Source organism: Schistocerca cancellata, chromosome 3 (assembly GCF_023864275.1).
Source record: "Schistocerca cancellata isolate TAMUIC-IGC-003103 chromosome 3, iqSchCanc2.1, whole genome shotgun sequence".
Classification (NCBI taxonomy): domain Eukaryota; kingdom Metazoa; phylum Arthropoda; class Insecta; order Orthoptera; family Acrididae; genus Schistocerca; species Schistocerca cancellata.
In genome coordinates, this window is record NC_064628.1 from 135699135 (window position 1) to 135715273 (window position 16139).

Here is a 16139-nt window from a genome sequence, read left to right on the forward strand (position 1 = left end):
ATTAGACAAGATAGTGGAACCACTGAAAAAATAGTCCTTCGTAAATGTTGTCACATTGCGGAGTGCATGAAATTATGTAGTGATGTAGTGGAATATATTGTGCAGGATGTAATATAAACAGAATATTCCATAAAACTGAAACTGTACTCGCAAGTTCCTGTGTAACCACAACCTCATAAATTGGAACATTTCAATAACCACTCACAATTTTTTTAAAATGATTATTAGCTACACAAAAGAACAGTTCCATCACCACTCTCATTTTTCCTCATGTCACATTCGTTGGCATCACCAATTCAGAATTAAACTATAACATAGGAATACAAAATAATCTCCCAAGAACCCCTTCGCAGGGGGCTCACTGCTCTTTGGCCTGTTTGTGTGGGGCTACCACGGGGCCCCAGCCTTTGCAGCATAGTTTTTCTTCTGTGCTGCATGTCTATCCTCTTGCTATCCTTTTTCTCCTCCCTTGGGGAACACACTTGGGATGTTTTTGGAAATGTGTTCTGCATTTTCAGTAGCCAATATCAGAACAGTCTCTCCACTGTTTTTTGTCCCTTTTTTTTCTTTCTTTATTCCCTTTCTCCTATCCTCTTCCTGCTTCGACCTTTGAAGTGCGTCTTTTTCCTTCTTCCTTGCTGTGCGCTTGTGTAGGCCTGCCCATGCATCTGATGCATAACAGGTGACTCATAAACGCATAATCCCCTGCCTCGGGTTGACAGGTAGGGTTTGCACGTACCCCGAGCTACAGGCCAGGTCCAGCAAGGGATGGTTTCCTGAGCTGCTACCTTCCCAAATTGCTGATTGGTCCGTGTGTCAGCTGTTCGGGAGGTGTGAACAGTCACCTAAGGCGGGTGCGTCCCCTTCTGAAGGGTCCCCCTGGATGGAAAGAGCACTGGCAATTGTGGGGGATTTTCGGGTCGACAGAAGCGTCCGATCCCACGCGTCGGCTTTGACCCGTGACGTAAGGGTGTTGTCGTGTGTGACGTCATGGCGGCGCGGAGTTTGGTTTGAGTGTGGCTGTCTCCAGTTCTGTTTTATCTTATTTTGTTTACTTTTCTGATCTGTTCGTTCTATCTCGTGAGATTTTTTTTTTAAATTTAAAAACGCTTATTACTTATTTTAATTATCTGTTTCCTCCAATTTCTGTTTTAGTTTATTATATTTATCTTTCTGATCTGTTCGTTCTATCCCGTGAGATTTTTTTTTAAAAAAAAAGACAAAAAACACTAATCAGCTACTGAAGCATCTTTATCTTCTATGGGTTGCAGGGGTTACGACCCCTGGGGAGGTGGGTGGGTATTCATGCATGGCTGTCTTCACTTACACGTTGTAGCTACCCAAGACGTCTAAATTTGTTTTTTATTTAGTTTGCCCCCCCCCCCCCCCCCCCCACCCAAAACACCCCATACCCGCGCTTGTCCCGTTAGTGTCATTAGGCTTCTTGTGGAAAGTGTGTGTGTTTGTTTTTGTTTCCGCCATATTTGTGACGTCATGGGTCAAAGCAGACGGGCGGGATCGGACGCTTCCGTATTTCCGGATTTTCTCACAATGAAGCCAATCACAATGAAGCCAATCACCTTCACAGCCAACGTCTATGAAATGTAAATGGTATGAGGTTAATGGTTCAAAGACCCTCCCAGCTGCACCACAGATCCTTGTGGTTTCACATACTGAAGTCAGTCAGTCCTTCACTACAGTAGATCTGCTTATCATTCATAAAGGTGTTCATTCACTAGCTAGCCCTATGAAATCTTGCTCTCGTTTATGCAGTGGCGCTTTGGTCTTGGAGACTACTTCTGATTCTCAAGTGCAACAACTGCTTGCAGCTTCACTCCTCCAGAAATCCGAACATAGCCTTCTGATCAGGGTGTCATTGCAGTCCATTGGGTGATGAGAAAGATAGATGCCTCCTTAGTGTCCACATACAATCTTTCTCTCACTTACGATAGAGTGGTGCTTCCGCCATAGATCAAAGCAGGTTATGAAGTTATCACAGTCAGACCATACATTCCAAACCCAATGTGCTGTTACCTGTGTCATCGTTACAATCACACTCAGATGTCCTGCTGACACCCGGTCAGATGTGTAACCTGTGGTAGGGATGCTCATGAGGGCAATTGTCTGCCTCCCCCCCCCCCCCCCCCCCGGCCCCCCCGACTGCATAAAATGCAATGGTGACCATGCTGCCTCCTCCTGAGATTGTCCCGTGTACCTCGATGAGTGGGCTGTGCAGGAGATCCGGGTGATGGAAAAAGTGCCTACCTGGTTCCTTGTAAGTTGTTGGCTAGTTAGAAACCCTGGGTTCAACCATCTGGCACTTACAGAACTGTTTTGCTGCTTCTTTCTTCATGAAGGACTTGGCCACACAGACATGTGACCTCAAATTTGACACTGCAGATGTAAAATCGCCCAGGGTCATGGTAGCATTCACGTGTCCTCTTCCTCAAGCTGTGCAAATAGCTACCAAACTTTCCCCTGCCAGTGTGCATCCCCTGCTACACAACCAGCAGTCCAGAAAAGACAGAAGGAATACTCCCATGAAGACTTCCTATGTCCCTCCAGCCAACAAACATCTGAGTCTTCCTCTGCCAACCACAAAGGCTGAAAAAAGTCAAACAAAGGCAAATGGTCTTCTTCTTTGCCACCTTGGAGATCATCTTCAGCGGTGTTGCCATGTGATACCCTTGTCTGGCTGACCTCCATGTTGCCAGTCCACATTGCCAACCATTTTTATGCCCAGGACTCCGCAGATCGACAGAGGAAGAATGCTGATGCCACTGTGGATTTCTTGGAGCAGGATCCTCCAGCCTCTGTGTCCTGTAGCTGAGTGTCTTCGAATGCTGGCACTCGGCAGCTGCTGAGGTGACACCCCCTTTTTGTTTTTTTTCATCCTCCGCTTTCCTCGTCATGGCTCTCCTCCAATGGAATGTTCACGGCCTTCAATCCAACAAAGATGACTTATGGCTGCTCTTAGAATGGCAGAGCCTGCTTGTTGTCTGCCTCCAGGAAATAAAATTGTGTCCTCATGACCGTTTTGAGCTCTTGAAATTCTTCCCGATCTGCTTTGATATCGTCCCCCCCCCCCCACCCCGAGGACCGCATTCCGTCTGATGGGGGAGTCATGCTGCTCATCCGGGATGACTCTTTTGCATTAGCACGGCACGGGAAGCACCCACATTCCTTTCGGATTCCATGCACACTTATTCCCATTTGGACCTCTCCTTCTGACTGCCCAGCTTGCTCACTATATAACTGATACGTTCTCTCTGACACATGCTCGTGTGACCATTTCCTGTGTGGTGACTACTACCCCACCTCCGTGCACACTCAAGTGGCTACTTTATAAGGCTGAATGGAGGCTTTACTTCTCCCTGGCAATCTGTGACAAACCACATTTCCCCAGTTGCAAGGACCAGGTAGAACATATTACAAACGTATCCTTACCACTGCAGAAAGTTCCATACCTCACACTTCCCCTTTACAGTGCCATGTCCTGGTCTCTTGGTGGACAGAGGTGTGCTGTGACACAGTTCGCACATGTAGACATGCTCTCTGCGTTTTTAACAGTCATCCTACAATGGAAAACTGAATTCATTATAAACAGTTGCATGCACATTGTCATCACGTTCTTTGGGATAGCAAAAAAGCTAGCTGGATTTCATTTCCTAGTTCTTTCAACAGTTCCACTCTCTCTTCTGCCATGTCGGCCATCCTCCACCGGCTCTCTGGAACAAAGGTCCATTCCCCAGTTTCTGGTCTGACGATAGCAGATGATGTCATAGTGGCACTATTGCTATCTCCATCACTTTGGCCGTTATTTTGCAGAGATTTTGAACTTCTCCCACTATCGCTCTGCCTTCCTCCATTGGAAACGAGTGGAGGAGACTCACGCGATACCCTACACTTCTCAGAATTGTGAGTGCTACAATGCTACCTTTACTATGCTCTCACTTCATTCATACTCTGTGCCCCAGGGCCGGATGATGTTCACATTCAGATGTTGCAGAACCTTTCTCTTGCGGACAAGCACTTTCTCCTTGATATGTCCAATTGCATCTGGGCAGAGGGCCCGTTTCCCAGATGCTGACGTGAAGCTACTGTCATACCTATACCTAAGCCCGGTAAGGACAAATATCTTCCTTCTAGTTATCGATGTATTTCTCTCACCAGCCGTGTTTGCAAGGTGATGGAACGAGTGATTCATGCCCGACTGGTATGGTAGCTAGAGTCTCACAATTTACTGACCACTGCATAGGTTGAATTTCGAGCATCCTGTTCTGCAATTGACCATCTCATCACCTTGTCAGCCCTTGTCACGAATGGCTTTCTGTGGAAATATCAGACTGTGGCCACATACTCTACACATGGGGCTACCGAGGCTGCATGCCCATTTCCTTTTAAAAGACCAAGTTTTTAAGAGCCGTATTGGTTCTGCCTTGTCAGACACCTTTATCGAGGAAAACAGTGTGTCTCAGGGTTCCATCCTGAGTGTTGTCCTTTTTGCTCTAACCATTAACCCTATTATGGCTGTCTCCCACCGGGCATCCCGGGCTCCCTTTTCATTAGTGATTTTGCCATCTACTGCAGTTCTCCACAGACTTGTCTCATTGAGTGGCACCTTCAGCGATGTCTCGATTGTCTTTACTCATGGAGCATTGACAATGGCTTTCCCTTTTCCACTTACAGAACCATTTGTATGAATTTCTGGTGGTGCAAATGGTTTCTTCCACCGTCTTTGTCTGGGGCCCTTTGCTCCTCCGTTCATTGGAACTACGAAATTCCTGGGGCTCATGCTCCATAGGAAACTTTCTTGGTCCTCCCATGTCTTACCTGGCCTGCCCGCTGTCCGTGGTCCCTCATGTCCTATGTGTCCTCATTGATACTACCTGGGGAGTGGATCGGACCACCTTGGTCCCTTGTCCATTCGAAACTCAACTATGGGTGTTTCATTTATGCTTCTGCACGTCTGTCCATCTTATGCCATCTCAATACACTACAGTATCTTGGCATCTGTCTGGCCACTGGTGCTTTTTACACTAGTCCGGTTGAGAACATGTATGCAGAAGTTGGCGAACTACCGTTGTCCTACTGCTGTGACTTCCTCCCCAGAAGATATGCAAGCCATTTGTCTGCCATGCCTGAGCACACATCCTATGTCTCCTTCTTCGATGACTCCTTTGATCGTCAGTATGGAGCGCATCCCTCTTCTGTTACCTCCGGGAGTTCACTTTCAGCTTTTGGTCCAGCATCTTAATTTCACTGATGGGTGTGAGCCCTTCATCACCTTGGCTTTGTGTGGTGGCATGTGTTCACCTTGGCCTTCATTCGCTTCCTAAAGCCGCTACTCCAGCCTCACTTTATCGCTGGAATTTTGTGATAGTACTTTTGTGTACACTGATTTCTCTTGGACTGATTGTGATGCTAGGTGTACCTTTGTCATTGGCACCATCGTTTTTCAGTTTCGGCTTCCAGAACACTTTTCAGTATTTACAGCAGGGCTGTTTGCCCTGTAACAGGCTGCGCAGTACATCTGGAGACACAGACTTTCAATTGCATCATTTGCTCCGACTCTCTCAGTGCCCTTCAGAGACTCTGTGTGCTGTACACCGTCCATCCCTTAGCGCAATGGATCCAGGAAAGTTGTCACTTGCTCACTCCTGATGGAGCCACTGTGATGTTTATGTGGGTTCCTGGTCACGTCGGTCTGATGGGATACGAGGCTGCTGATGCTGCTGCCAAGGCTACAGTCCTGGTACTTTGGCTCACTAGTTCTTCCATTCACTCTGATGATCTCTGTGTTGCTGTCTATCGGCAGGTGATGTCACTTTGGCATCACCATGGTCTCCAGCTGTTGTGGCGAATTCGATGTTCTCGATTGTTTTATAAATTGTTTGTTTAGAACGACGATGATAGCGTCTGTAGGGCATCGTGGCGGCGTTCAATGCAGTTGCCTGTGCAGCAGCAGCAGTGCGAGTGATCCACTGCGCGGAGCTCGCTCGCTTATATAGGGAGCGCGGACTTAGAAAATTTCTCGGACTTAGAATATTTCACAGTGCCAGCAGCACGTTATCCCGGACGGGAGCACTGGGCCGTACTAGTGAATTATATTCACTATTTTCATAAATAAAGTGATCTGTAGCGTAGCTGAGAACCGGACAAGGGTACATCACAAATCGGGGGCTCAAGGATGCAACAGCATGTTACGTCATCACTCTGAGCGCTTGACCTTTGACCCCGCGCTGATAACTCTGGCTGACGCAATCGTGGCGGCGCGCCAGCAGCGGACGGGAGCACTCTAGTACGGCCCAATGCTCCCGTCCGGGATAACGCGCGCTGCTGGCACTGTGAAATATTCTAAGTCCGAGAAATTTTCTAAGTCCCCGCTCCCTATATAAGCGAGCGAGCTCCGCACGGCGGATCACTCGCGCTGCTGCTGCTGCACAGGCAACTGCATTGAACGCCGCCACGATGCCCTACAGACGTTACCGTCGTCGTTCTAAACAAACAATTTATAAAACAATTGAGAACATCACTTTATTTATGAAAATACAAAGTACAGTCTCCAACAAACTTTACATACTCACATACTCCTTTACCTTTAACCCAAATGAATACAGACTCATTTACAGATATTTTTCTTTTGTTACAAGTATACAATGACAATGCAGATTTACCAAAATCTTTATTTGCAAGTTCTGCCATATGGTAGGTACGGTAGGCAATAATGTCTCTGTCTACAAAGCTTCTGGAGAAGCTCAGAAGAATCGCATTCCAGTCAAGAGTGTTGCTGCACAAACACTTGTCGACGGACCTTGTATTTTCTGTGGTTGTAGACTTAATTTTAGTATTGATCTTAATGATACGTTTTCCCATGGTAATGGTTGGCTTACTGTAGCTGTTGTACGTGGAGGTACAGGAGTACCTAGTGTTGGTGGACTTGAAAGCTTTGTCTCTCTCCTTAAGATCAATACTAAAATTAATTCTATAACCACAGAAAATACAAGGTCCGTTGACAAGTGCTTGGGCAGCAACACTCTTGACTGGAATGCGATTCTTCTTGTCTCCAGCTGTTGTGGCGAATTCGATGTTCTCTTGTCTCCAGCTGTTGTGGCGAATTCGATGTTCTCTTGTCTCCAGCTGTTGTGGCGAATTCGATGTTCTCGATTGTTTTATAAATTGTTTGTTTAGAACGACGACGATAGCGTCTGTAGGGCATCGTGGCGGCGTTCAATGCAGTTGCCTGTGCAGCAGCAGCAGCAGCAGCGCGAGTGATCCGCTGCGCGGAGCTCGCTCGCTTATATAGGGAGCGCGGACTTAGAAAATTTCTCGGACTTAGAATATTTCACAGTGCCAGCAGCGCGTTAATCCCGGACGGGAGCACTGGGCCGTACTAGAGTGCTCCCGTCCGCTGCTGGCGCGCCGCCATGATTGCGTTATGCATCATGATACATTTTCCCATGGTAATGGTTGGCTTACTGTAGCTGTTGTACGTGGAGGTACAGGAGTACCTAGTGTTGATGGACTTGAAAGCTTTGTAGACAGAGACATTATTGCCTACCGTACCTACCATATGGCAGAACTCTGAGCGCTTGACCTTTGACCCCGCGCTGATATCTCTGGCTGACGAAATCGTGGCGGCGCGCCAGCAGCGGACGGGAGCACTCTAGTACGGCCTAGTGCTCCCGTCCGGGATAACGCGCGCTGCTGGCACTGTGAAATATTTTAAGTCCGAGAAATTTTCTAAGTCCCCGCTCCATGGGAACAGGCTCCGGGAACAGCAGCTTAGATGACCACCTCTCGGCCCTCTTGCTGTGAGATCATTTTAGCTATGTTGCATATTGGGGACTATCTTTTTAGCTATCGGCATTTGTTACGTGGTGCTCCCTCCCCTATTTTGTGCTGATTGCCCTCAGCCTTTGATGGTTTGCCATTTCCTGACAGACTGCCCTTTTCTTAACTATTTACATTCCAATTTCTGTTTACTGTCTGAATTATCGATTGTTTTAGCGAATGATGCGTGGACTGTCGACTGCATTTTACTTTTCATCCATTGTAGCAATATGGTGAGGGACATTTAATCTTTAGTTCAGGACATCTGTTTCTCTATGGCGTATTTAATGGACCCTTCTTCAAGCACCTGTCTTTCCTTCCATTGATTGTGCCTTGACTCACAAGTCGCCGACGTGGCATCACTTAAAAAGGACTTGCAATACTGCGGCCCAACTCCACCGAATGGGGGCTCCCGGCCAACAATGCCATACAATCATTTCATTTCTAGATTCAACGATTCTCATCGGCTATTCTGTTCTAATACCCATATTGGCTGTGGCCAAGGAAAACAAATTGCCAACAGCAGCACGCAGTGGAGAGCCACTGACACCTCAAGTGAGCTTTAACCCAACTAGAAATTGAATTAGTCTGTCAACAATGTAGTGGTACACATTTCAGAACACTGGTTACGTAGTGCTATCGTCATATGAATGGGTAATCTGCTACTGTAGAACTATCATATAGAACTACTGTAAAGGGTGAAAAATCGTATTTATATCACAAAAAAGACAGATTTTCATAGTATGCAGCTTCTAATCATAAGTAATGTAGATAAACATTTTGAAATTCAAGAGGTTGAAATAACAGTATGACATCTAGAAAAAGTTAAATATTTTGTGTGCATACCTCACACCTAGTGGCAATATGGACAACTTTCTTTAACAAATTAACTGAAGCCCTGGACAGTCTCAGTTTCCAAAGCTAACAAAATCTTATGTGGAGGTGTGAACTTAAACACAATTTAGGCATGAAGCTAGTAACAACTTCCTAAGTATTGTGAATATTTTCGGCATAGCACAAATGGTAAACACTTCTTCTAGAGGAATCATAAATCCATCAGTCTTAAAACAAAAATATATATACCTTTTCAACGGTATTGGCAAACCAACCTGGCGACAAGTATGTAAAGAAAACAATGTAGGTGTAAAATTTCCCAAATTCTCCACATTATTAAAACCAGTTTTTAAGAAGACATTTTCAAAGGTGACCGCTTGATGTGGAGGAAGAGGGGAAAAAATGGGCACCTGTGGATGTCAGAAAGACCTTTAAGACACCTCATCTCAAATGGGAATGGTCTCAGCCTGTTAAAACCTACCCTGAAACTTTTCATGTGGGAAGAATACACTGAAAGAAAAGCACTGTCAAGATTTTAGCTTCTAAGGTGCACTGCAATTTTTTAAAACAAATTAAAGTTATTATCATTTGCCACACAAAGAATTGCTTATAACAGCGGCTTGTACAGCCCTTCGTACCTAGCATGCGAGTTGACGAATAAGCAGACGTAGCCAAGACAAGAGGACATAGCGGGCAGTCAAAAGCGCACACATGAATTTTAAGAACTTAAATGTTGCCAAAAATGTCCCTAACCATTAATTTAGTGAATAACTTGCAATTCATGTTAACAGCTAAACTGCTGCAGAGATGTAACTGTTACACAAGTGACTAGCAGAGGAAAGAAAATCAAGACAGTGTGTGATGTTACATTACAGAAGACTTCCATCAATTGAAAGGGTGAAGTGCAATTTGCATGAAATTTGAGTGCCCAGTTATATACTCAGCTTTTAGGGCATAAGAAGCGGCTTCGTCTTAGTGTCGGATACAAATTTCTATTTAGTATTACCTATAAATCACATCTCTACACATTTACTTGAAGTAAACTTCATGATTTTACGACTTCCATTTCCGTATAATTTCCTGAATCTGTTTAACTAAGTTGAAGAAACCTGGAAATCAGTAGCGTTCATTGCACTTGCAATACAGAGTGCCCAGTCTCATAGATGCCTGTTGGTAATGGTGCACCGACTCTCAAGATCAGTTCTAAATCTTTTGAACAGTTAGTTTTTTTTTTGCAAGTTTCACTGTGGCAAATACAATCTTACCTCTCTGATCAGGGTGTCATTGCTGTCCGTCGTGTAATGGAAAAGGTCGATTCCTCCTTGGTGCCCACCCCCACTCTTTTCCTCACCTTTGATAAGGTGGTGCTGCCATTCAAGATTAAAGTAGGTTATAAAACCATCACAGTCCGGCTGTACATTCCGAATCTGATGCACTGCTATCAGTATCATTGTTTCAATCACACTCGAACCACTTGTTGACACCCATCCAAATGCGTAACCTGTGGCAGGGAAAAGGCGACCGCCAAGTTGACACCCCTACATCTCTTCCTCCTGATGACTGTCCTCCAATGGAACATTTGTGGCCTTCAGTCCCACAAAGAGAATTTACGGGTGCTTCTAGCATCGCAGCATCCCCTTGTACTCTGCCTTCAGGAAACGGAATTGCGCCCTCAAGACGGCTTTGGGCTGTCACATTACTTACCAATTCATTTTGGCCTCCCCCTGAGGTTGGCATCCCATCTCATGGGGGCATTATTCTGCTCATACGGGATGACCTTCATAGTCAACTCATCTCCCTGACTACTCACCTTCAAGCTGTTGCTGTTCGCCTTTTCCTTCCCCACCTGACTTTCTCCCTCTGTACCATTTATGTACCTCCCTCCTTCGATGTCGCCAGGGCAGACTTCCTTCAGCTTATTGGGCAGCTACCTCCCCCGTTTTTGCTACTCGGTGACTTTAATTCACATCATCCCCTTTGGGGTTCTCCCAGGACCTGCCAGAGAGGTGCCCTCTTGGCTGACCTTCTTAACCAACTCAGCCTCTTCTGCCATAACACTGGAGCACCCACTTTCCTTTCTGACTCCTCACACACCTATTCCCATTTGGACCTATCCTTTTTGCACTGCCCAGCTTGCCCATCGTCTTAAATGATCCGTTCTTTCTGATGCCTACTCGAGCGACCATTTCCCATGTGCTTTCCATCTGCTGACTCCTACCCCATCCACATGCACGCCTGAATGACAGATTACTAAGGCTGACTGGCAGCTTTACTCCTCCCTGGCGACCTTCGCAGAGCAAGATTTTCCCAGTTATGATGACAAGGTGGACTATCTCACCAACGTTATCCTTGCTGCTGCAGAACGTTCCATTCCTCGCACTTCCTCTTTACCATGTCATGCCCCAGTCCCTTGGTGGACTGAGGCATGCTGCGACGCAGTTCGCACATGGCGACGTGCTCTCTGCATTTTTAACCGCCACCCTATGCTGGAAAACTGCATTCATTATAAACAGACGCTTGCAAAGTATTGTCGAGTTCTTCGGGATAGCAAAACAGCTAGTTGGATTTCATTCACTAGTTCTTTTAACAGTTCCACACCTTCCTCTGTCGTATGGGCCAACCTCTGACAGCTCTCTGGAACCAAGATCCATTGCCCCATTTCCAGCCTCACAGTAGGTGCCGATGTCATCGTGGATCCTATTGCTATCTCCAACACCTTGGGCCGCCATTTTGCGGAAGTTTCGAGCTCTTCCCACTATCGCCCTGCCTTCATCCATTGGAAATGAGTGGAGGAGGCTCGAGCAATACCTTCTCTTCTCCGAATCGTGAGTGCTACAATGCCGTCCTCACTATGAGGGAGCCAGATCATGCTCTCAGTTCATCCCGGTCCTCTGCCCCAGGGCCAGACACTTTCAAATTCAGATGTTGCAGCATCTCTCTTTTGTGGGTACGCCCTTTCTGCTTAACACATACAACTGCATCTAGGCTGAGGGCACATTTCCTGGATGCTGGCATAAAGCCACCGTCATTCCCATACCTAAGCCCGGTACAGACAAAAACCTTCCTTCTAGCACCCCCTGCAGGTCCGGGGGTAAGAATAGGCCTGAGGTATTAATTCCCATCGTAAGAGGCGACTGAAAGGAGTCTCTCATGTTTCGGCCTTTATGTGATGGTCCCCTGTAGCGTTTGACCTCCATTCTTCAAAAATTTTTGCGAAGAGCGTACCAATTGGGGAAGGGTGCCTTACATGGTGCATTGTGTCCATCATGCCTTGAGATCTGTAGCCCACTTTGTTGTTGTCGCATTGCCGTCCCGCTCATTGTCCATCTCTTGGGCGAGGACACCTTCCTGGGTGCTTTTTCCACCAGGCACTATGCAGTATTGATTTCTGTGCTGACGATGACCATGGACTTGTTTGCACTTGATATCCAGCACGGTAGCCAATCCGTTGTGGTGGGGCCACCATGTACCCTGTTGGTTGTAGCCGCCTGACAACACAGGGATTGCTCTGCTGATGCCTGTGCTGCTAACTCCCCATGTCTGCCAAGGAGTAGAAGACGTGTGTCACCCTACAGCATCGGGACTCCTGGCAATGGCCATCCTGCCAGGTGGCCTTTGCTGCGGCTGGGTAGTGCCTGTGGGGATGGCCCTTGGTTGGAGTGGGTGGCATCAGGGCAGATGTTGTGTGATGAAGTGTACCACGTCATCACTTGCTGGTGATCAAACACCAGCAGTCACTAAGTGTTCTAAGTCTCAGTACAATGCAAGGAAGTACGACCCTAATTCATTCCCCTCTCTGGCCACACCATGGGAGGACTGGCAGGCTAAGGATGGCAGAGAACCTTATTCACACCGGTACCTCATATGTACGAGAACTGCTGGGGACTCCAGTGTTTTTTAGAGCATTTAGAGGGCAAGTTTGGGGAGCTGGAGGGCTTGTCCAAAATGCGCTCTGGGTCAGTCTTGATAGCAACAGCTTCCTCTGCCCAGTCACGGGCTTTACTCGTTTGTAACAAGTTGGGGAATGTTTCTGTTACCATCACGCCACATACGAGCTTAAATATAGTCCAGGGTATTATATTCCAAAGGGACCTTCTTTTGCGGTCTGACGATGAGCTGTGCGCCAATTTAGAGTGGCGAGGTGTTCATTTCGTGTGGCGCGTCCATCGGGGTCTGAGGGATAATCAGGTTGTGACTAGTGCCTTCATCTTGGCCTTTGAAGGTGACACCTTACCCGAGAAGGTCAAGGTGATGGTCTACTGCTGTGATGTCAAGCCATGTATCCCTCCCCCCGATGCGGTGCTTTAAATGCTGGAAGTTTGGCCCTATATATTCCCGCTGTACTTCCAGTGTTACATGTCGAGATTGTGCACGTCCATCACATTCCAATACTCCATGCGCGCTGCTTCCCATCTGTGTCAGCTGCGGAGAGCATCATTCACCTTGCTCGCCAGACTGCAGAGTTTTACAAAAAGAGAGGAAAATCATGGAGTACATGACCGTGGACCAACTGACCTACACTGTGGCTAAGAGAAAATATGAGCACCTGCGTCCTGTGGCTATGACCTCCTCATATGCCGCCGCTACAAGAACAGATGTAGCCCCGTCAGTACCGCGAATTTCAGTCAGCTCTCTGAGCCAGAAGGGTACACCTGCCCCCTTGATGGTGCAGGGCAATTCCCCCCCTTCCCCCCCCCCCCTTCCTGTTGCTCCCACACCACCTACCTCAGGAGCACTCCTCCCCCCCCCCCTCCAACCATCTGGGACACCAGTCCCCACTTCTCAGCCAGAGAAGCATAAATCTTCTTTGGCTCCTCTCGCCAGGAAGGGATCTCTTGGGTCACTCCCTTCCCAGGTTTCTGCTAGTGGGAAAGATGACACCCGCCAGTGGCTGAAGTGCCCAAAAGCAGCTGGCCGTAGGGCTTCACAATCCTCCTCGGTTCCAGAGACTGAATCAGTGAAGCTTTTCCAGTGAGGGAAACCCAAGGAGCAGAGAAAAGTCCAAAAAGACCCCTAAATACTAAGGAAATTGCGGTGACACTCACACCACCGCTACCTACAAGCTCTGCGACTGGGGTTGAGGTGGAGATTCTGGCATCTGCTGAGGACCTAGATCTCAGCAGACCCTCAGACACAATGGGTGTAGACTGCTCAGGCAATAAGTCAGTGGCAGCAGGCGACCCTGAGACGTAGTCCACCTCATTGAATGTTCCATGCCTTCCCAGTCTCATGATGTCATCCTCCAGTGGAATTACAGTGGTCTCTTCCACTGCCTGGCTGAGCTACAGCGACTGTTAAGCTTTATACCTGCTTTCTGAATTGCCCTCCAGAAAATCTGATTCCAGGCAATGCGGACCCTTGCCCTCCGCAGCTGTAAGGGTTATTACAGGAACTGCAGCAACAATAATCGAGTGTGTGGAGTTGTCTATGTCCTAAACTCAGTCTGTAGTGCAAGTGTGCCCCTTCAAACCCCTCTTGAAGCTGTGGCTGTCAGAATAAGGACAACACAGGAAATAACTGTCTGCAATGTATATCTTCCTCAAGATTGTGCAGTACCCCTGAATGTATTAGCTGCACTGATTGATCAGCTCCCTAAACCTTTCCTACTTTTGGGAGGTTTTAATGTCCATAACCCCTTGTGTGGTGGCACCGTGCTTACTGGCCGAGGCAGAGATGTCAAGACTTTACTGACTGTTTGACCTCTGCCTTTTAAATACTGGGGCTGCCACACATTCCAGTGTGGCTCCTGGTAGCTACTCAGCCATTGATTAATCCATTTGCAGCCCAGGACTTCCCCCCTCTTTCCACTGGAGAGCATGTGACAACCTGTGTGGTAGTAACCACTTCCCCATCTTCCTGCCACTGCCCCGCCGTCACGCCCACAGACGCTTGCCCAGATGGGCTTCAGCAGGGCAGACTGGGAAACTTTCACCTCTGCGGTCACCGTTGACTCTTCCCCTCATGGTAACATCGATGTGATGGTTGAGCAGGTGAATACAGCAATCATTAATGCGGCAGAAAACATGATCCCTTGCTCTTTAGGATGCCCCCAGCGATCGTGTGAGACCCAACTCGCTTTATTTGTTCATGAGACCCAGAAAATATTAGATACAGGCTCCCAGGTAGATGCCGGTTTCCTCGACTTCCGGAAGGCATTTGATACAGTTCTACACTGTCACCTGATAAACAAAGTAAGAGCCTACGGAACATCAGACCAGTTGTGTGGCTGGATTGAAGAGTTTTTAGCAAACAGAACACAGCATGTTGTTCTCAATGGAGAGACATCTACAGACATTAAAATAATCTCTGGCGTGCCACAGGGGAGTATTATGGGACCATTGCTTTTCACAGTATATATAAATGACCTAGTAGATAGTGTCGGAAGTTCCATGCGGCTTTTCGCGGATGATGCTGTAGTATACAGAGAAGTTGCAGCATTAGAAAATTGTAGCGAAATGCAGGAAGATCTGCAGCGGATAGGCACTTGGTGCAGGGAGTGGCAACTGACCCTTAACATAGACAAATGTAATGTATTGCGAATACATAGAAAGAAGGATCCTTTATTGTATGATTATATGATAGCGGATCAAACACTGGTAGCAGTTACTTCTGTAAAATATCTGGGAGTATGCATGCGGAACGATTTGAAGTGGGATGATCATATTAAATTAATTGTTGGTAAGGCGGGTGCCAGATTGAGATTTATTAGGAGAGTCCTTAGAAAATGTAGTCCATCAACAAAGGAGGCGACTTACAAAACACTCGTTCGACCTATACTTGAGTATTGCTCATCAGTGTGGGATCCGTACCAGGTCGGGTTGCCAGAGGAGATAGAGAAGATCCAAAGAAGAGCCGCACCTTTAGTCACAGGGTTATTTGCTAAGTGTGATAGCATTATGGAGATGTTTAGCAAACTCAAGTGGCAGACTCTACAAAAGAGGTGCTCTGCATCGCGGTGTAGCTTGCTGTCCAGGTTTCAAGAGGGTGCGTTTCTGGATGAGGTATTGAATATATTGCTTCCCCCTACTTATACCTTCCGAGGAGATCACGAATGTAAAATTAGAGAGATTTGAGCGCGCACGGAGGCTTTCTGGCAGTCGTTCTTCCCGCGAACCATACGCAACTGGAACAGGAAAGGGAGGTAATGTAAAGTAAACGTAAAGTGCCCTCTGCAACACACCGTTGGGTGGCTTGTGGAGTATAAATGTAGATGTAGAAGGTGGTCCCTTGTTGGTCACTGGAAGTTCCTGAGGCAATTAAGGAGTACCAGCGAGCTCTACATCGGCATAAGCGGCACCCTTACCTGGAGAACCTCATAGCCTTTAAGCAGCTTCATACCCGCGTTCACTAGCTTATCAAATGACAGAAACAGGAGTGTTGGCAGAGATATATGTCGACTATTGGATGCCATACATCACCTTCCCAAGCATAGACGAAGATCAGATGTCTTTTTGGGTACCAGACCCCAACAG

At 47.1% G+C, this 16139-nt stretch overlaps 1 protein-coding gene across 2 annotated transcripts in view; it reads left to right on the plus strand.

Annotated features, from left to right (window-relative positions):
- Positions 1–16139, plus strand: part of LOC126174758 (peroxisomal membrane protein PEX14) — a 65965-nt gene that overhangs the window by 1028 nt on the left and 48798 nt on the right. The window lies entirely within an intron of this gene.